Source organism: Polyodon spathula, chromosome 17 (assembly GCF_017654505.1).
Source record: "Polyodon spathula isolate WHYD16114869_AA chromosome 17, ASM1765450v1, whole genome shotgun sequence".
NCBI lineage: Eukaryota > Metazoa > Chordata > Actinopteri > Acipenseriformes > Polyodontidae > Polyodon > Polyodon spathula.
The window spans coordinates 6,767,679-6,790,335 of record NC_054550.1 but is presented as its reverse complement, the minus strand read 5'-3'; the positions used below and the strand labels follow the sequence as shown (position 1 = coordinate 6,790,335).

General features: G+C 34.4%; 1 pseudogene; it reads right to left on the bottom strand.

Annotated features, from left to right (window-relative positions):
* Positions 1 to 3,313: 3,313 nt before the first annotated feature.
* On the bottom strand, positions 3,314 to 22,255 carry LOC121330101 (annotated as a pseudogene).
* Positions 22,256 to 22,657: the final 402 nt, after the last annotated feature.

The following is a 22,657-nucleotide window of genomic DNA, read 5'->3' as shown; positions in this document are numbered from 1 at the left end:
TTTTTGTATCTAAGTGCATTTTGGAAGGCAGTGTGTTCATTTTTATTAAGGAATTTTAAACATTACAGTGCCTAGTTCACATTCTTTACAAATGACAAACACAGGTCAATTTAACATGTTTTTTCTGCAACTACATCAATACAATAAAATGTTTTATATTTTTGCATTGTCAGGGATATTGAGGGAAAAGCCCTTTCATATTGAAATGTTAAATATACGTATTTGCGCCACAACAAACTAGATGTGCTCTCCCTGGATTACCTATTAAAGTAGTACTGTGTTAATCATAAATTATTCTACATTAGCCCCCTGAAAATGTCTCAGTAGGGGAACAATGTGAGCGCTCAACCCTTCAGAGTGATGCTGGTTAATTATTAACTTTAGACTCGGGAGAAAGACAAGTTGGAGCCTTTGCAAAGTACCTGCACTGAATTCCTAGGGCCTTACTGTGTGCTTTTGTAAAATTAAAACATGAAAAAACAAAGGCTGCAACTGATTCCTATCAAAAAGGTGGAAGACACAGTATCGCTTCGATGGGCAAGAGTTGCAAACCGCGGGGAAGAAAAACGAGCTGCTCATGAAGTAAAAATCATCCAGAGAGCTGCTGCACTCAATTGCTGTGATGTGGAGAGAGAGAAAAAGGCATTGGAGAGAGTTTTGGAGAAGGTTAAAACATCCACGGGCTACTTGGATAAAGATATGCACAAGAAAAGGACTTAACATCAAAAGACCTGTTTTCAGCTATTATGTATGGTGCGTATGCTTTGCATATTTTGTGGAATCTTATAGATCTGTGCCCCCCACCCCACCCCTCCACACATTTATATGAGCAGAAACCTGATTATTTAGCCCAGTTATCTAAAACGGAATTTAAAGTCTCTTGCTTGTGTTCGGAAACTGACAAATTTCAATTGTCTGAAACTAGTGATTACCATATTAATAAGTGCATTAATCATTTTGTAATGCAGTAAGGAAAAAGAAAGCCCTTCTTAAAAAAGAACAATCTAATGTGACCCCTCTGAGCTTCAATTAATGAAATTACAAAATAAATGTGGTCACTTAGCAGCTTGTGCATGGATGTCAAACATATACTGGAGCAGCTAGCCCTGTGACTTCTGTGACCTGAAAGTTCAAAGCCTTCTTGGACCTCTGGACATGCCACTACGAAAAGATTTGTTCCAGTGTTCAGAATAAAACTCCAACATTGCAGCTCTGAACTAAAAATGAACCTAAATGGAATTACAAGGTATATCTTTTTTTTTTTTTTTTTTCCCCCTAGATATGGAGCTAAACATTACAACAGTGCAACTCAAATTAGTGGTGTAGACCAGTTTGCATTGTAAAAAGTTTGGGAGTTTCACTTTATACCAGAATTGTATGAAAAAATACAGGTGAAAGTGTGGTGCTAGTGTATTATGGTGTATGTTTTAAATCCTTGTGAAGAAATATGCATGTACTGTACAGTCACAAATACCATCCTTAGCTACAAGCTAGAATTAAATCAGAATTATAGCACCATTTTAGCTTTGTTATGGTCTTTAACTATATGGGACATTGCAGGTTGAAGTCTAACAGTACTGTACAATTACATTTTGTTTTACAGTACTTTTCCAGCACTGATGCTGGCCCTTAAAGATGTACAGCAGGTAATACTTTTGAGTAATGCAGGGAAAATGAAGAAAGAGCTTTTTCACAAGACTTTAGATATTGGGTAACTTGAAAAATGCTTGCTAGTGCTTTATTAATATATACTTACAATGAAATACATTATCTACTAAATTGCTAGTCAGGTATCCCTTATGTGACAACTTGTTTATGGCTGCAATAAATATGGCAAACAAGAAATTACAAATAGTCTTTGCAAGTTATAACTGATAATGTATTCTCCTCATATGCTGTTGAAAAAGGTAGCATTAAGCGTTATCCTCCTAGTATTCCTTGTTAATTTAGTTGGCTTTTTACTGTACATATATAACGATCAATCCAATTATAATACAACAAATAATGATTATGACCGCATCTTGAACAGATATTTGGAGGTTTTACAATTTCTAAGTGAATTGCCTTATACTTTATAATTGAAACACTGAAAGACATGTGAACAAAAACCCTGGATCTCTGGTGACATCTCGGATGTAGTATTTGTAACAGAGTAAAATGGTTGTGTACAGTGAGCAGTGGTTGTAAAGTAGAAACCGTATATGTGCAATGGAGCCCATTGTTAAAGAAGTGTTTCTGGTTTTGTAGAATCAGTACCAATGCCAGATTTACAAAAATATATAATCTCCCTTTACAGGGATTCTTAATTAAACATTAGACTACTATCCTGCTTAAATAAATGTTTTCATCATACATGTTACAGTCACTTTGTAAGTAAAATATTAGCATAACCACATGCATGACTTTTGGGAAAGGAAATTGTGTCATTAGTTTATTGCACACATATCTTTATGAGCATAACACCCATTTTTTAAAGAAACAAAAAGTTTAAGAAACAAAATGCATTATAGCAGCACTGTTTTAGTTACCTACATTGATGGCAACCCAAAATAATCTCTTCTTGTTTACTGTAAAATACATTAACTTAAACCTCAAAAAGGCAACCAAAAATAAACTACTCGGAAATCCATAGACGTTTAATCCAATATTTTCATAGAATGATGTTTGATGGTCTGCTCAAACTGGATCTACAGTATGTTGACATTTTTCCCTTAATGCATTCACGGTAGTGAAATATGACATATACAAAGAATGAATACTTATTTCCTCCCCATGGATACCAAGCTTACACATACAGTATATTCTGTTTTTTAACATGCTTTAGCATGTTTTAACACGTGTGCAAACACAACCACCTCAGAAGCTCAGATAAAAGAAATAACTGAAAAACAACTCAAATGTTTGAAAATCGCATTCCTTTTACAGTATACTACATTTTTCCACCCTGCAATAGCAGCTGATGTACAGTGTAAGAATGGTCTCGAAAAGCTCTTACAAAATCACTTCTCAAACAAACAGCGAGGAACTAGCAGAACATCTGCATACAATCCTTTAGAGAGAGGAAAGGGTAACTGGTAAAGTGAAAGAAAGAAAGAAAGAAAGAAAGAAAGAAAGAAAGAAAGAAAGAAAGAAAAAGAAAGAAAGAAAGAAAGAAAAAGCTTTCCAATATAGTTTGCCTTAGGTTCTCATTAAGCATATAACAAGTATAGTAGGGTGGAATGTCAGAGGGAAAAAACTAAACCCACAATACTGTAACAAGGGTACTGCTACTTAAACAACAGAGGTTAAAGTGTAAAGTTAAAAGTGTGGCTGGAAGACAGTACACATGATCTTCTGCATCCTTTGTTGTGCGTCCTGCAACATCAGATTCTGTAGCACTGAGAGAATTATAATAAGATTAGAATTCCACAGTAGCATGATGTACAGGACGGAATGCATCATTGAAACTTAATCAATATGGACATAAGACGGGTAGGGACAAAAACGAGAAGGGGAAAAAAAAGTTTTATTTGGACTTATGTAAGGTTTTAATTTGTAAAGTTTGTGTGCATGTTCAGTACTCTATCAGTGAATTAAAGAGAGGGTGCTGAACTGAACTCAAACATGATCTGATGACACACTGCAATAAGACACCCAATAACTAGACTGCTTTTGTAAGATTCGGAAATACAGAAGTTTCTAGACTTTCTACTTGTATTGTCCCACTTTTATGTTGAATTACTAAAACATACTGTATATTAGGTACGCAAACCAACCATGATACTTAAGCTTACCTCTTGATTGTGTATGTAAAATTTAGGAACATACAATATGTTAGAAAATTCACTTTTCTTCAAGTTTTAGTCTATAAAAACCACAACTATGATCCATACTTTGCTGCTAAAGGGGATGGTTTATATCCTTATTATATCGATAATATCTTAATATTTTTTGATTTTAATTGAACACTTTATGCATATATTGTTATTTTACAGCTGCCACTATACAAAGCTTTCTTCCATGTTAGCGCTCAGTAAGAAGGAATCCACAAGTCTTGGTTTAATTAATTGTTGAAAGTCAGAATTGTCGATGCTTTCTGGACACCCAGCTGTTAGCCTCCTTAGGGATGCCTGCAAGACATGAACATAAATTTTATTCAGTGTTAGCTTTAGAACGTAAGGGTCTAAAACAATACTACATCTTCTTAGTGCTATTATTGAAAGTGCAAAGTGCTATCTCTGAATTAGGATAAGTGTTGTGTACAGTCCTTTTTATAGATTGTGTATTACATTTTGATACCTATAGGCGCAACATGTGTGTCAAACCCCATTGGATTTCAAGACCACACAGATTCCTACACCAGAAGATAGTGGACTTGTGAAGCAATTCCTTATAGCAGTAATCAAAAATGTCATACTCACCTCTCAGATAAGGGAGAAATCTCATTAAAAGATGTTTTTTGTTGCAGTTTGATTTGATTACATACTGTAGTTGGGATACAGCAGCTCAAGGAGAGCACATACTGAAGAGACCCAAGGACAACAAAATCAACAACAGTATTTGCAACTGATAGTTCAACAACAATATTTTGACAGCTCACTGTCAAATTTCCGTAAGGTTACTGTATTGCATTAATGTTAACAACCTGATGGGAACTTGACAAATCTCAGCTCCTGTCAATGCCTGAGGCAAGGTAAATTAAATTTAAAAAGTGTGCACAAAAAACTAAATAAAACAAAAAATACAGTCGACTATCCTCAGGGCACTTTGTATTGTTATTAAGGAGAAGAAGTCTGTTCGGAGCTCAGGGGTGTGAAAGTGCAACTTTAATGTGAATTAATGAATTATTCCAAATGAATAATTTAATCATGGCATAGCGTGCAGTTAAATAATTGTGTGTAGAAGAAAAAGAAAGATAAAAATGTGGGGTGGCTTTATGTATATACACTATATGTCTATAGCCACACACAACGTTTCTTCCAACTTGCTGTAAAGCAGATCTATTGCTCCATGGATTGGTGCACAGTATTTGTGACTGATGCACATTCCACTCTGGAACACAGTACTTTGTCCTGAAGTTAATATTTTATCTGGTATTCAAGCTTCATGGTTTCGGTTGTGCAAACACTTACCAAACAGGCAACTAAAACAGAATCACTGCTGTTTCGCTCAGTTGGTGATCGACAGAGCTCTATCAGTCGAGGAATACCTAAAACCAAATACAAGTCGCACGAAACTTCATGCTTAATGCTACCATGCAAGAAATATTCCTCTTATATTTATTATTCATCACTGAAAACTGCTAAAATAAATGGGGACCTATGTATAATGTAATAATGTATGCAGTATGTAAAGCAAAACAAAAATGAAAAATTACAATTATATACTGTGATTTTCATACAGTATAAATGAGATGCTTCTTAATTCAGTCTGATTCTCAAGTGGCAGCTCTGCAGTTAAAAAATATTTTAGCAGAACATCATACCACACACAGCATTAAAGCGGAGCCAGTGGTAAAGAAATCCTTCAGAACAAGACCAGAAACCTGTGAAACCCATGTACAGCAAGTGTCACACAGGCTGCCCTTTAGGAAATTAACATATTCATTCAGGATTAAGGACAGAAAGTTAAAACAATTGTGATGATGCACCACGTAATAATACTTAATGTTTCTGTCCCCCTTTTTTTCTAATCCTCACTATTAAATTCCAAATGTCTTCACTACCTTAACTCCTGTTAAGGAGGACCATGCATCTCTGAAAAGCACAAACACGGTATCTCCTAACTGGAATGTCATTCTTTGTTCTTTAAGTTCCAAACTGATGGGACAGTACTATTGACCCTTGTCAATGAAAAACTGTTTTAAACCCCTGATATCATGTTGCTGTACATAGCCTCACGGTTGAGTTTTGTGGCAGTGTGGACTACAACTGGTTCTCTGCTCAGCCGAGCCAGTGTAACTGCAGCTTTCTGCTGGACTCGCTCGCAAGCAGCAACCTCTGCTGGATTTGAAGTAGATGGCTTCTCAAAAAACATCTCCAACAAACACTCAATACCTAAAAAAATAAAATTTAAAATAAAAAAATGCTATTAGATTGATAACATTTTTGTGGTACAGTGTGTCCATTAATCCTTACCTACACAACTGTGGGATATTTAACTACTAACATTGTATAATGTTGTACTGTAACTGTTTGACATGTTAAGCACGCATACCTTGGCTGATAGGAAAGAATTCATTGTCTGTTAACATTACTTTTTATAAAGTGTTTTATTTTTATTTTTATTTTTTTTAACATATAAAATAAATAATTTAAATTGAGAATATGTATAAGAGATTGTAAGCCAAGATACTCTTAAATTATGAACAACTTTTTCTTGTTATCTTTTGTGGTGTGTTTCATTCCAACATGAATATTTTATTCTCTCTCAGACTTGTAACCATCCAAAAAAAAAAAGAAAAAACAGGTGGTAGGAAAAAAAAGTACAATCCCTCTTTAAATATTTTTCTACAAAAAGACATGTGCTAAGTTTTCCATAACGACATGGTTATCCTCAGCTATTCTTAATTACAATTACACTGTATGAGACTTCTATGTCCCAGCAACGTTAATTACATCAACTAACTTCGCCTTGAGAATTGTATTTTTAAATATATTAATATTCATTAGTTCAGTCCATAACTGTGTGCATGTTCTGTACAGGCCTTTCTCTGATACAGAACATGTGTGGCTCTTTGTCTCCACCTTCAGGACTATACATGCAATATCATTGTAGATGTCTATTACACACAAGCCAGGTGTTACAGTGTACAGTGTATATATATATATATATATATTATATATATATATATATATATATATATATATATATATATATATATAGGGAGAGAGAGAGAGAGAGAGAGAGAGAGAGAGAGAGAGAGAGAGACTCTCTGCCGCTCAGTTCCGCAATAAAAGTTTCAAATTATGGGACATGTGGTTTTACCAAAATGGGTTTCCCAAAGAATTCGCACACTATGTGATACAAATGTCCCGTTACTATGAGAACTCTCACACACGTGAGTACTCAGATCGTCTCACCAAGTGCTTTAAAAACTGACTGAGTTAAGGCCAAGGGTACCAATATTTATGACTCCAATACTCTATGAAAGTCAATGGAAGTTAATTTATATATATATATATATATATATATATATATATATATATATATATATATATATACATACACACACACACACACACAAGTCATAGGTTAAAGCATAATTTCACTTTACAGAGAGGCTTAAGGAACTTCTACTGTATTGCATGTTTCAATGATTGCGTAGACTTTACTTATATAATACAAATAGTTACAGTCTACCTATTGTATCTAAATTGTATTAATGTACAGCTGCAGTATTGGAATTCACCAACATGGATGACACCACATTGCTTAATACAGCAATGGAAGTACAGTAGCAGGTAATCACACACACACACAAACACACACACACACACACACACACACACACACACACACACACACACACACACTGTAATGGTTATTGAGAAATAGTTCTGAAATGCACAATACAAATATAGATTTAAATACATAAATGCACATCAAAATGATATCACCATAATAGCAGTACAGTATTGCATCTTAGATTTCAAAATGTCACATTTTTCAATTTTTGTGTTTTTCGTTAAGTATATGGAAAACTACAAAGCGGTATGTAATTCAAAGTGTTTGAAGCATGCAAAACTTTTGGCCATCTCTGTACAAGGCTTAAGTTACTTCTGTTACAGTTAGAGTAACTTTGGGGGTATGTTTAATCAATTGCTAAGTGACATCAATGTAAGAAACTTTATTGAATTTCAGTTAGGTGGCCTTCTTTGACTCTTGCATGGAGAAAAATTGATTCCCCTGCTTCAACAAGTTTGACTTTTCTGGTTGCATTGTAAGTCCTGAATCTTTTATGAACCTAAATATAGCTTTACCAAAATGACCTGATTTGGAAAAAAAGACTGCTCGCTGAGGTATTTAATATTCCTTGAACTAAATTAACCAGCGACCAGCAAAATAGATTTTTATGAAAAAAAATATCCTACAAAATAGGAGGAATGTTTCCAGCAGCAGAATAACTGGGTTGCTTTATAACTAAAAAGAATAAAAACTGTTTTGTTTTGTTTTCTTCTTTTTATCAGTAAAATAAAATATCTCGACTTTAATCCCTTTTCTTCTGGTGCAAAGGGAAAGTCCTGGGAGCTCTGAAGTATTCAATTAGTATTTAAAAATATTGTTGGCAGGGAAACAGGTGCTCAAACACCCAGCAGAAATACCCCACACATTTGTGAGATCATGTTTTCTGTTAAACAGCAACTCCTACAATCATTTATAAAGTGTTTTCTCTTAGAGGATATTAACTGTATTTGTGATAAACTCAAAGTAAGGTCTGCACTTAAGTCTACGATTCAGTTATGGCATTCATATGATTTATTTACTTTAAAAAAATGAAATAAAAAAAAATTAACTAGTGGAGTGGTGAAACATATTTGTCTCAACGGACTTTAATCCTCGGGTAAAATGTAATTTAAAAAAAAAAAGCCAGTGTCACAGCAAGATAACTGGTATTCTATTTACCACTGTTAAGGTTCTGGTTCTGCCAGCAGTGTCACAAACACAAATAAACATTAGTGTGAACAACACAGAAATGAAGGAGCATTTTCCGACCTGATCTTTTGGGTAGGGTGTGTCCACTCTCTTTCGATGTCGTCACGCTTCAAATAATATTCTAACAGCGCTCAGCTGCAGTAGAATTTCACACGCCATGGTGTCAAAGAAGGTGATGTTGGCTAGAGCTGCAAAGACCAGCAGGAAGACTTCTCCAGAAGAAGCATGTTGGCACAGTTGATATCAGGTTTCATTACATTGTTCCAAAGTTTATAGTTTTACCTTTGGCAACAGTCAACTATAAGTGAAATATCCAAGCTCTGTTAGAGTTCAAAAATCTAGACAGTAATTTAAAAATATGTTTTTTGTAATATATTGCACCACCATCTTCAGTATCAAAACCATTTTCAACACCATTAAGGGCTTTTATTTTATAAATATGTTAAGATATTAATATTGTTAATTAGAAAAATCTTGAGATGAATGGAGCTTAGAAAAACAAAATACATTTTTTTCCAAGACTTCTGAGCAATAGAGAAATAACCTAAGCATTGGAAATACAGCACAACTGATTAAAATGCATGCAAAAGTATTCTTCGAAAGAAGATTTTTATCCTAGCACTCACTGATAAGTGCAGTCACAATGTCTGCCATGTTCTCCAGGAAACTGCCCAGATGCTGGGTGAAGGTGTTTAGCGGGGATGTACTCTGGGCCACCACAGCAGCTGCCTCAGCATGCATCTCTTCAGGATTGGTTTTGTTTATGGGGATAGCTACTAAACACAGGATGCCATCCACCTACAAGACAACACATGCACAGGTGGAGACATTCTAAACATGCTGTATCAATTACAATGCATTTGTATTTTCTGCAGTGATTCATAAAGAGGACATTTGAAGTACGTAAAGAGGTACTACAGAAATACATAAAGATTGCCCTATTTCCAAATATGCTGTATAAAAAAATTACTAAGGAGTCGTGAATGTAATTTCTCAATTCAAACAAGAAAATTGAGGTTTCTTGGTTTGGTTGAAGAAAAGAAAATATGAATCTGTTACGACCTGGATTGAAGAATATAAAGAATAACAGTGTTTTTGCTTGTTTGGTGCTTGAAAGACAAATGTTTACATAGCGCTGTGTTACTTTTTTGGTTTTCTGTAATGATAAATACGTTCTGAAAAATGTAACTCTGCCCTCATGGTCAGTCCAATTGTTTTATTTATTTATTTATTTATTTATTTTTGTGACGAGTATGGCTTCAGCTTTACAGTGCATCAGACCGAAGAGGCTAATCCATGCAAACTGCATCTCATGGCTGGAAGGCATTCCGGAGAACATGCATTTCCTGTGCCTGACACATAATCCCAAGGCAACATCACAATACTTCTATTAAGCTTCAATTATTTTCACATGGATGATAGAGTACAGGGAAGCAAGACTGATCTAATTGTTATTTTGTCTGCGAAGGACTATGTGAGACCCAAACTCAAACTAAAAGTGACATTTATTTTTCAAAATTTTTTCTATAACTGACGTCCCAATTAATAGCGTCTATGCTACAATCATGTTGAACATAGTGGTACTCACAGAACTCCTTTCATGAAGTAGAACGTTGTGGTGTCTGTTCACTACATTCGTACATAGCTCAGTCATCTGTGAACTCAAAATAATAAGAACGCATACACCATTGACATTCCAGTTAGTTTACATTTTAGAAAAGTGATTTTAGCCGTCGGGACACACTGTTCTTCAACACCTGAAACCTTCCTTCCACTATGTGACCCTGTGAGCCAATATGATTATACCATCATAAATCTCTTCCTCAAAGTCCATAATAAATATAAACCGGGTCACAGTTGTAAGGAAAAGCCTGTTGTAAAGTGTGTTACTGCATATGACCAACCAACATGTGAATACAAGCTTCTCTAGTTCAAGTTCATAGATCTGAAGATTACTCCCCCTACTGGGCAACTGAAAAAGTATTTGCAATTTCTTCATAACGATTTCATATGCATGTCTGTGACTTGGAAAGCTGACACACCATACATAACTACAGGACATTTTATATACTTGTATTATACTTTTATAAATAGAATATATAATAAACTTCAGTGCAATAACACTTCTTTCCACAATAAGAATAACTGACTCTGTTGTTAACTGAATCAAAATATGTACGGTATTATTTTTTGGCTGAGTTTTTATAGCAGCTTGCTTGTACAGTAGTGTTCCTTTTATAATGATTTCTTAACCCATTTGTACTGTACAGATTAAACATTACAGTACTTTAATTTTTAAACCGGTCTACGACTTGAATACATTTGTTCTCTCTTTTGTAAACAATTAACACCACCTTGCACCACCTAAAGACATATTTAACTAGCAGCTGTTATTTAACTATTAAAGAGAGACTTAGCTTGTTTTAAAAAAAAAAAAGAGAAATGTTGCTTAAATTGTGGTTGCAACTAAGTGCTTTCTGTCATTATATTGGCTTTAGGCCAGTATCTTTAATTGTCTCGTAATATATTTAAGAAAGACAGCAGTGTAATCTAATAAAAGCTGTTTTATAGCTCCAGAGAAATTGCTGTTTGAAGTGTTTTTATAATTAGCTTCTCAGCGAAAGGCAATCTGGATGCTTGCCCTGCTTTTATATGAATTATGATTGAAAATCATTTAAAAATGTCAAAAAGTGCAGGTTATTTACTTGGCATCATACCACCAACTCGCTAGGAAATGTCAAATTACATTTAAGCAATTGGGTTGCCAGAACAAAAATAACACTGGTTTATACCTGTAGATGGTTTAAAATAAATAAATAAATAGAAATTATATGATGTTTGTTTGCTAGTTTGACAAGTCCCACACACTTGGATGAAGTCACTTGCTGCAGAGATGTGATGCTATCATAGCAACTGTTTCATCAGACCATGCCCTTGCTGATAAAGTAAAAATGTTGCACTTTCCATACCTCTCTGGTCCCACTGATTGCTAACTGTTTGTTCATTAGACTCCGCTATTGTGTAAATTGACATTGAAAAGGTTTGATCAGTATGAATAGGCTGCCTCACTCTCCAGAACCTTTAGCTTGCAGTACATTGTCCTGCCTATGGGGGAAATGTTTAATGGTGTTTTGGTACAGTGAAGTTTATAACAGATACTGGATACAGTGAAGTTTATAACAGATACATTTCCTGCCACTGGCCAATGTAGTGCAAACCCCTCCTCCAATACAATAACATGGTGCATGTGTATGCTTTGGATTGGTTTGAAAGAACTACCGTACAGTTAATGCGGTTTGGTTTGTCAACAAAAAGGTTGTCGGTATCAGTTTTAAAAAATAGCCTTTCTAAATTGGAACAATTGATGCAGGTGCAAGTAGTTCTGATTAGTTTTGGTGGAAAACATGGGCAATTATATACTAAATGTGTAAGTTTTAAATATATAAGTTATATTAATGTAGATGCAAGAACGAATACAACCCTGAACCAATAAACAATACAAATCAGCAGTCTTAATGAACTCCTTATTTCTACTCTAAAAGTTCCTTGTAGAGAAATACTGTGCAATATCCCACTTCTCCACATGAGGTCTCTGTTGTACAGCACAGTAATATTCTAACATAATATAAAAGTACTTTCAGGCTATCTAGGGTCAAGAAGAAAAACAGACACACTGGTTCACAATTTACTGGCCAACACCGTGGGGAGAAATTAGTTTTTAGTTGGATAGCAGGTTTGTAAATAAATAAATAAATATTCTTATGTTTTTCAATATAAAAATGTGCTCTGTTTGGATGTGAAATTTTTTTATTCAAAGACCTCAAGTTTCAAATGGCTTAGGTGCATTTAAACTTAAACCTTTAATTTCAAGCTCCTACATTTGTACATGAATAAATGAGCAGTAGGTTAAGACTCCTGTGTTAAAGTCCAGTAAATATAAATGAAGATAGGTGGTGAATACCACAAAGAAACCTTTTGTAAACCAATAAAGCAAATACTGTATTATTCCTCTCCTGCCACAAAGGGGGAGGGTGGGGGGAGCCAAAAACAACACAATAAATGTCTGTAATATGTGTTATTCTTTTCATTTAAATTCACATTTTCTAGATGTACATTTTAAATATATATATTTTTGGAGTAATTACTTATATGACATCGATCTGTATATATATTAATATATATATATATATATATATATATATATATATATATATATATATATATAGTATGTGATTAATCTTAGTTTAAAATTCTAATCCTTTTCAAGTTCTTCTTTAAATGTTTTTCAACAGTTGTGTTACAAACGTTTTATTTATTTATTTTTAAATACAGAATTGCTTTCTCCTACTGCATTGTGTGGACAGGTAACAATTTTGTAGGGAGATTCTAGCAGTACATATATTATTTAATTAGTATTCACTTAAATAAATAAATACATAATAATAGTAATTGGTTATTACCAATAATATGTACTTCAATATAAATTTAGCTAAATGTAGCTTTTCTGATGTCCACTGCAGTAACTGTTCTAAGAACCTCAGCCTGGGGTCTGGAATGCCAGTATAATGAGAGTTCCAATGCTGAGCTTGCTTTTTGCGGCATATTTTTATATGTGTAATATTTCCTGTAAAGAAAATCCAGTATAAAGTGCATTACGAGATACAATGCATTGCAGTGACACTGAAGAATCACATCGGTTGGTCTGGAGAATGCAAATTACAGAGGTCAGTGTTGTTTGAATTTAACTGTCAACTATATTCTATATTAAAAGGCAAAGTATTTTTCGGAAAACTGTCTTTCTTGTACCTTTCATTACATTTGTAATGAGAAAACTCTGATGACACAAATCAGTTAAAGCATGATGTTATGCCTCATCTTTCATATTAACATATTGATTTTATTATGCCCCCACAGTACGAGCTACTATTGCAGCCTGTCATTCCTGAATTGCTGTCTATACATCTACTTTATTGTAGTTCCCAGTGGCTTTCATTTGTCTTTCATGGCACTACAGTATTTCCATGTGTTAGACACAATGCATTAGTTTATGTGATTATTCATTTATTCACAATTTATTTATGATACCTAACAGCTGTTTGTTTAAGTGAAGCAGATTGAACAATGGCTCATTTTAGGCATTTACTGTAATAGATTTACATTTGTATGAGAACAAAAAACAATGAATTGTGTGCTTGAAGTCTATATTCAGTTAGAAAGGAACTAATGTTTGGTCTACACCTGCAGAAAATAATAATAATAATACAATTAAAAGAAATGATAAAATCACACATTTTCTTTTTGAATGTTGGTGAGACACATTTTCCCACATCCCCCCCCCCCCCCCCCCCCAAAAAAAAATGTTCACATAGAAACAAAATGACTGCTGTCTCTACTTGTTATAACCCCCTTTGTTATTGCTTGAGCTTCATGACACATGTACAATATGTTATTGAACTGCTCTACAGTAATCCTGTTTTGTTACACTGCTGATACTTTCCCATGTTATTTATTTAAAGACATGACAGTTTAACAATTCTGAGAAGGTACGAAAAGATCCCAAAGGTTTCTCCTTTTTTGGGGGGTGATTCTCTCATCAGCTTGCAAGCCTCTTTGTTGTACATAATGGTTGACAGAGTGCCTACAACATTTATGTAACTATTATGGCAAAATCTAATATATCTCTACCAAAGAGACAGAGCTCAAAACAATACAGACCAATTTATATACGCTAAATAAAAAGTCTGAATACTTAGTATGCAACCTTCAGAACTATAAACAGGTAAAGAATATGGTTTTCACAGTTGTTGCAAGTGTAATGCACACATCTGTTTACATCACACTTGTTTAAATATTAACAATGCCCCACAGAGAAGCCTCCCAAATTGTAGCTTATTAACCAAGGCAGAAATGTCTGTGTATTCCCCAGCATTTGGTGTTAGGTATATATCATTTCAAAATACAGGTTAAAAACAATACATCTGTATAACTCCATAATAACCAAGGGGCAACTAATGTATTCATCAACATGAACACCATGACGTCATCAGTTACAATCGCCAGTATATTTAGGGAAAGGTTATTTTCAAATAAATATATAAATAAACATATTAAATTGTGCTGCCAGAAAGTGCCTTATTACTAGGACAGGTGATGATGGACCATAGTAATGTTATATTACAGCTTTAAATCAGGTAAGTAATAATTGGTTTGGTGGGGGTTCCTAACAAAAATGGAGATATTGATTTACACTTGTGACACCATTAACAAACATTTTTACAAGCGTTATATACTTATCTCTGTTTTCAGGAGACCAGTACAATACACATTATAGACCAGGATGAAATACAAGACCAGTTATACATGTTTAATAAACATGTTTCTACACATGTTAAGGTGAATGGGACACATGCCAGGATACTGCATGTTCGCAACTCACTATATTTAAAGAAAATATTTTGTACCCATGTTGGAATTGCCCTTCCTGCAGTGGAATAAAGAAAGTCCATACAACAAAAAAAGTGTGGAGATTGTGGATGGATGTACTTTAAGAGCAAGTAAATAAAATAAAAATAAAAATGACGAGCTTGGTGAGCACCACACACAGTACTGTGAGCATCAGGCTGTGTGTTATATTAGTCTTCTACAGACAAAGAGACCCACCCAGAAGTGGTATGATGGGCGTTTTCTAGTAGAATAGTTTTCACTGTAACTGCACTATACTGTAATGAGGAGATTGCAGATTTCTATTGATGCAAGTGGTTCAAATCACGTCACTTTGTCGTCTTGTGCAGTATGACTCAGAACGGAACATTTTGTAAAACCAAGGCGGGATGAGAAGGATGCTTTTAAGATTGAAAGAAAGCTTGATTTGTTTTATTTTTACCTAAAATGGCTGAACCTGTAGAAGCCACCCCAATGAAAAATCCTTCAAAATGTAAAATTCTGCAATTTGTATTCAATATGAATGGTATCATATGAATTAAATCTATCACCATTTAACATGAACATACTGATTTATGTTAGGGTTGTATTTTGGGCAAAAGTATTCATGTTAACCAGCAACAAAAAACATGCAGCTTATTTAATTAACATTTACTTAACTAATAAATATGTACTTCTGTAGAAATGTAGCTGAATATAGCTTCTGTGATGTCCTTTGCAGTAACTTTTCAAAGAACCCCGATGTATAGTCCTTTTCTTTCTATTTATCAGTCTGTAAACTGTGAAGAGCTATTCCTGCAAAAAGTGTAGTTGAAATACAGTTCCTAATTAAGGCATCCTATTTTTAACCAATCTGTTAAACAGACTGCATTATATAGAGGCAAAAAGGATCCACAGATGAAATTTCCCTTGGTAGAATTACCCCTAACATACAGTAACTGCCATCATTATCTTAATACGGTATATCATTTAGATGACACAGCCCACAGGGAGAGAGATTGTCGAGTGTAAGAATGGGATGGCTAATGGGCAGAGGCTGTTTTTGGAGTTGTTTATTTTCTGCCCACACAATGCCTGACCTTGAAAGCAATTCAGAAATTTGGCTCAACATATACACCACATCACCACGCATACAGGGAATTAAAACCATGGCAAACTATTTTGTCAAATGCGAAATTCAAGTGAAGAATGAACGTTAACAGAATTATGGTTTGTAAACAACAATTGTCAACCACCCCTTCCTGGATTGTTAGGGAAGAGGAAGTTCTAGTAATACTTGGCTATTTTAAAATCGAAAATCAGACACACTTGCCTGTTACTAAGCATCCAAATGAGGCCTGCTGGTTTTTGGAAAGTAAAAGGTCAACTGTACAGCACACCTACAGTAGCCAATGATAGAATGACATTCATTGTTCTAAATTACTTTTTTTTACTGTTATTATCTAGTACAGTTAATATACTGTGACTTTAGATTATACCTAGTACACCTCTTAAGAGGATTTATTTTTCTAATCTAGTAAAATAGCAAGAAACAAGCTTGCAAGGTGTTGGAACACCTCTGCCAAAACAGGTGACTTTAATACCTACTGTGTTTAGACCACTCACTCTGCTTATTTTTACAGTACCGCATTAAAACTAAATTGGATTTCAATTTTAATTTAAAATCAAAAGTACTGGTGTTTAAGTTCAATCATTTCACTTACCAATGTAAGTGTATGTCACAAAGCTCTCGTGACTTTTACCATAACACATTTCCAAGGGAGGGGGTGCACCTTTACCAGTGATTGGCATTTCTTTCCTGTGATGAACACCACATTAATTATTCTTGACAATGACATTTTCCTTAAATTATATAATATTGTCATGTGTAGTTCAACAGAAGTGGTACAGAAACCTACCCAAGAACTATATTCCATGTACAGTACCATCCCTCAGCCCAGATATAAATAACAAACAAAAAACATCTATAGTTTAGTGCTGCAATATTGATTGGTAGGTTCAATTTAATTTTAGGTACATTTTAGTGCCCTTTCCAATTGGAAAAGTAAAAAAGAAATCAGTAGATATTCACATACAGCTCTAAGAATTCAAAGCCACATTGACCCATTGGTCCCAAAAGAAAATATATGCCTTTTAACTGGAGGAAGATAAATGTCAAAAAAAAAGAAAGAAATATCATTGAGAAATATCAGAATGGTTAATTTCATTCAGCCCTAACTTACAGACAGTGAGGTATCAATCCATACAAGGTCTCAGCTAATTAAATTCCCTTTTCATCTGAATCAATCGCTTTCAATTTGACAATATAAATGCAATGGTTCTTTGTTTTTGCATGATGGAGTTGAACAGTGTTCCACAAGGTTTGTGATTCTTTAACATGTGCAGCAAACTTCACAACTCGTCTCACCAATCAAGTTCTCAATAAAGCATGCATCTCATCATTGCTGCCCTTAGCTTTAGAACATTAAAACACTCACTGTATCAGTTTAAAGCAACCAAATTCTAACAAGGCTGACTTTGTTGACTCCACCTGTTTCACATAAATCAATAACCCTTCAGAAACATCACATCATCTTACTATCCAGTTTTTAAAGTTATGGGTGACATATATAATTTTACAGCAATACTTCAGATCCTTTAACTGAGTTATAGTAACTTGCTGAAAGACTAACAGGATGCAAATATTGAACAATGTAATACACCTTAAGTACAATTCTAGAGCATGAACACAAAATGTACTGTTCAAAAACACAATTTTGATCCTCCCTCAATATTGCACATCACTATAACAGTATATATGCCTTTTGTACGCTGAAAAGCATAACTGCGTACAACAGGTTTCAACACAATGACGTCCACAAAGACAAATCAATTACATCCCTTATCTGATGCATGTTCTGATGTTGAAAAGGTCTTTCACAGCTGCACATCAAAAGCTAAAAGCAAAGCTGTCAACAAGAGTATATGGATATAAACATCTTAAAGTGGAGCATAAACTATCCAATTACCTGTATTTTACAGAACTACAATATGCTGGACATGTTCTCATACGTCCTCAGAAGAGAAGGACAGAAGGGGGTGCTATAAAGCTTGTGGATACGACCACATCTTACCTTTGCTATGAAATGGACTCCTTCTTAGGTTAGGTTGAACAGGCTGCTGATGGCTGTTCCAATGGTATACATGTTATCAGACAATTCTATGTGTCTGACCAAGACCTGTGATAGAAAATACTACAACTACTATTACTACTACAAGATTACATGTTGGTATATTTTCTTCCAGCACACTTTTCATGGCACATTTGTTTAGTTCTGTAATGCTTTTTTTTTTTTTTTAGAAATAAACACCTTAAAACGGTACATGAAGACAAAGATACACTAGTTTATAAGTTTCAAATTCAAGACTTTCTCTGTTCGAGACACGTGTTCAAGAATGTGTTCATGTATCCTCTTCTAAATCTACACAAGCTGCAGACAGACACCAGGAAATGATAGGAGATAAGTTAGTGACTAACTACTCAACACTTGACAACCCATTCAAGTCTTTTTAAAGTGCTTTTAAAAATTAAGAGAACGTTTCATGCCCAGAGTAATTAGTTTTAATATACGCACAGAAAAGGACCACAGTGCCTCATCAATTGGCATCAGTAGTTCTATCACATCAACTGCATTTCCAGAGCTCTGCACTAACACTATCTTCAACTGAAATCTGAGACTGCTCTCAGTACCAGGTGGAAAGTCAGTAGCATTGTATTGCATTCTATTCTGTACCATCGTTTAATTTCATTAGGTTACTGGTTTAATTTGAAATGGCTTTCACTGATTCACATGCAAAAAGAGTAACCTATTATAAATACTTAAAACTTGTATAGAAGGAACATCAACGGCCCTGTAGAGATTTCAATACTAATGAGTATCACACAAGGGGTCGAGTGATGGTACAGTCTATGCTGGGAATGTGGGTCCCAAAATGTCTACCCTCCATATGGCATGTGATCACCACGGAATACTTACCTGGCATTGCCCAAGCATACTGGAAATGACTGTGTTGAAGAGACATGCTTCATACTGTGCACACATCTGAATATCCCCTAATTGTTTGGAGCAGTGGTCAAAGTAAAGGGCACTGCTACATTTTGCTCAAGGAGTTTCCATAAAATTGAAACTGTTTCCCCCTTTGTAAGTTCCCTTGTAAATATTCTGGGACATTCAGATTTGAAAAAGAAGACAAACTACCCTGTAATTTACTAACTGTATCTCATTGGCTAAAGCCATGTCAATCATGTGGCTGAAGGACTCGCCAAACGGATGTCAGTATTTCATGGATCGAGTCTTTCATAGACATCAAAAAATATTCATCTTCTGTGTGTACGCACCTTTAGAAAAAATAAATACAGCTTTAAATTAACATGTTAAAATCACAGTATTTACCATAGTGAATAATTAACTTAATAGGAAGCCCAAAATTGTCGCATGTCCAGTTAAGAATTCCAATGCAATAATTAAAAAAATGTCTATACATTTGATATATGGATATTTGATTTGCGTATGCTAATTTTTGTTTTCCATTGTTCTTTCAGCAAACGAAGAGCAGCATCCTGCATTCACACATGTACTTACAATAGAATGACTTCTGCTTTTGCTTTGAACAGGTAAAAGAATTTCAAGTGTATATGTACGATCCATCAGGTCTATTGGAGTGTATCAGTTTAAATTAAATCTGTTTTAAGGCTGAATAAATAAAAAATGCTGTGATCAACTCTTTAAATTGATTGCAGCTAACAAAATAAATCCATTCATATTTTTTTCTCAAATGTGCAATTTTGAAAGAAATGCAGGTTTTAGCAAACACACATTTTCATTTTCAAAATCTGGTAAATCATGAAGACAAATAAATCTTTAATTATTAGCTACTCCCCCTATTGACTGACACGCTTTGACCTGGAGGACATGTGGAGGTGAAATGACCAAGTAAATCAGTAACAGATTTAACTGGAAGGCAAGGCAACCAAACCGTGTAGTTCCAGGTGCCATGTTTTAAAAACAAAATCTGTATTTGCTATAACGTGTTTCTTTAAAGACACATGTACTGTAGCTAATGGAAGAGCTAAACAGGTGCAAATTTACGCAATTGTTTCATTGGTGGCAATTGTTAAAGCATTATCATTGTTCTTACATCTAGAGAAGGATGTCCTCAGTTCTATATCCATAGTGTTTTGAACTCCTGCACGAAATGTACTATACAAATACAATCTGTATACTGATGATATACTACTACTACTGTATTGGCAATACACTTTAGTATTTTTTTATATATTTTTGTGACCTAAGCTATTTCACTGAGGAGAGCAGAGACGTCTACTTCAACTCAATAAGCACAGTTTTGCCAAGCAATACATAAACAAGTCTTGTAGAAGAAGAAAAAAAAAATACCTCTCAGTTATGATTGTCAGCTCCATGCATTTCTCCAGCACTGCCTTTTCATACTAATGAGAAAAAAACAAAACAAGGTCAAATTTAACCAATGCATCAAAAACAAAACTTCACCCCTGCAATGATCTTGAAAAGAATAAAAGAAAAAGATAGGCAAATATGTCTTTAATTTATAGGCAGACTAATTCAATTAACAATTTTCTGAAGCAATCAGATTCCTAAATTTCAAAGCCATCCAACATAATCTGCAGGATATACAATAAGCACATTTTTATTACATGCAAGATCTGATACTGAAATAGCACATATAATATTACCGTGCTGGTATCTTGACATCGTAGTATACACATAATATCCTTTATGCTAATCTCTAATATAACTACAACAGGTTTGTTTTAGTAAGGTCTTGTGACACAAGTCTATTACCAGTTTAAAGCCTGTATTATTATTTTATGTTCTGTTAAGTTAACTAATGAGAAGTTATTGTTAATTTTCCTTCTATTAAAAAAAAATATATATATTTTAATTCTTCACATTACAATGTTCGTCAAGAAAAAAGGAATGAAATAAGGATCTATGAAGCTGAAAATTGAACAACTGGCCTTTCCAAGGATGTCGCTCTATTAAAAGCTGATTTTAAATAGGCAAATCTATGAGCTATTACAAATTCAGCTCTGGTTGAAGAGATTTATACCATAATGCACTCAGACTGTATTATTTTACATTCTATTGCAACTTTCTAATGTGACTAGTTATGTGAATCATTAATTACAGATGAAGCGAATGTAGTGGATGAAATGGCCCTTTGCTTAACAAAACCCTTTAGTTAATATTACACATTCGATTGTTTATATTTCCTACACTTCCATTAATGAAAGGTAAAGTTATTTAAAAGGAATTTCATTTAAAACAAACATGGAAATTCAGTAGTCCAAATCAGCATACAACAGAAAGACAACTGTAAAAAAAAAAAAAAAAACAGGACACACAAATCCTATTTCCCAAAACAGCATGACATTTTTTAATGATATCCAGAAAGACATATCTTCCATGAAACCTTTGTTTTAAGGCTATTCTATGTATGCAACACTAGTCATAAAGGAGATACACCCATGGGAAATGCTGATCAAGAAGGAAGGCCACATTTCTTTTTCTTTTTTCATGGTTTACTGATATTATAATATGCATTTCTGGAGAATGATGGATAAACTATGAGTCATTGTATCAATTTTATGGTTCACAAGTTCAGTGCTGATCATCGGATCAAGCAATTGCAAAGGAACTCGGTAATAATGAGCTGGGAAGATTTGTAGAAACTTTGCAGCGAAGGTACAGGTCATCATAAATGTCACATCGTCAATGCAACGTTAATTGTACAGCAATAATTCAAATTGATTAAAAATAACAATTACATCCTTAGCTGGATTTACAATCTAACAATGGTGATGGCAGAGGTCCATAAATATTTCCCACTGTGTCACAACTATATTACAATGATATCCGGTGTAATAGGGTTTTACCTGAATAAGAACCACTTACTTTTTGTATTTCTGCAGGAGAATTCCTTGGAGAAGGAATTCCTAGAACGTTGTCCTGTACAGTGTGCTCTGGTTTAATGATGTGTTCGCTTTGAGCATCTTCATCAACTCTGCTTTTGATTGAAGGATACACATGCACTCCACTTCTGTCATGTACCGCAAGTCTGCCATCCATCGATGAACAGAATCCACACGAATCAAGTGCATTCTGGAATACAAAATAAACAAATAATGGTCATATGAAATTGCACTTTTTACCAATGCACTGAATGCTATTAATCACATTAGGTACATGTTTGTGTGGAGAGTAAATTTACACGATTCCCAGATCTCAAATATTTACATCATAATTTATAACTTGTTATATACTTTCCTCATTTTTTTCTATAATGGTAACTTGAAGCCAAATCCAACTCTCTGAATGGTATTTTTCTCCAGGGGGTTAATATTATCAGCCTGTACCTCACCGGGAGCATTACACAGCCGGAAGATCACCCTGGATTGTATCAATCATCTATCCATGCATCTAATTCAATGGAGGGAACGGTAGCATCCATACATTTGGAATTAAAGGATAAAGATCGTATGGATTCTTATCTGCAATGCAAA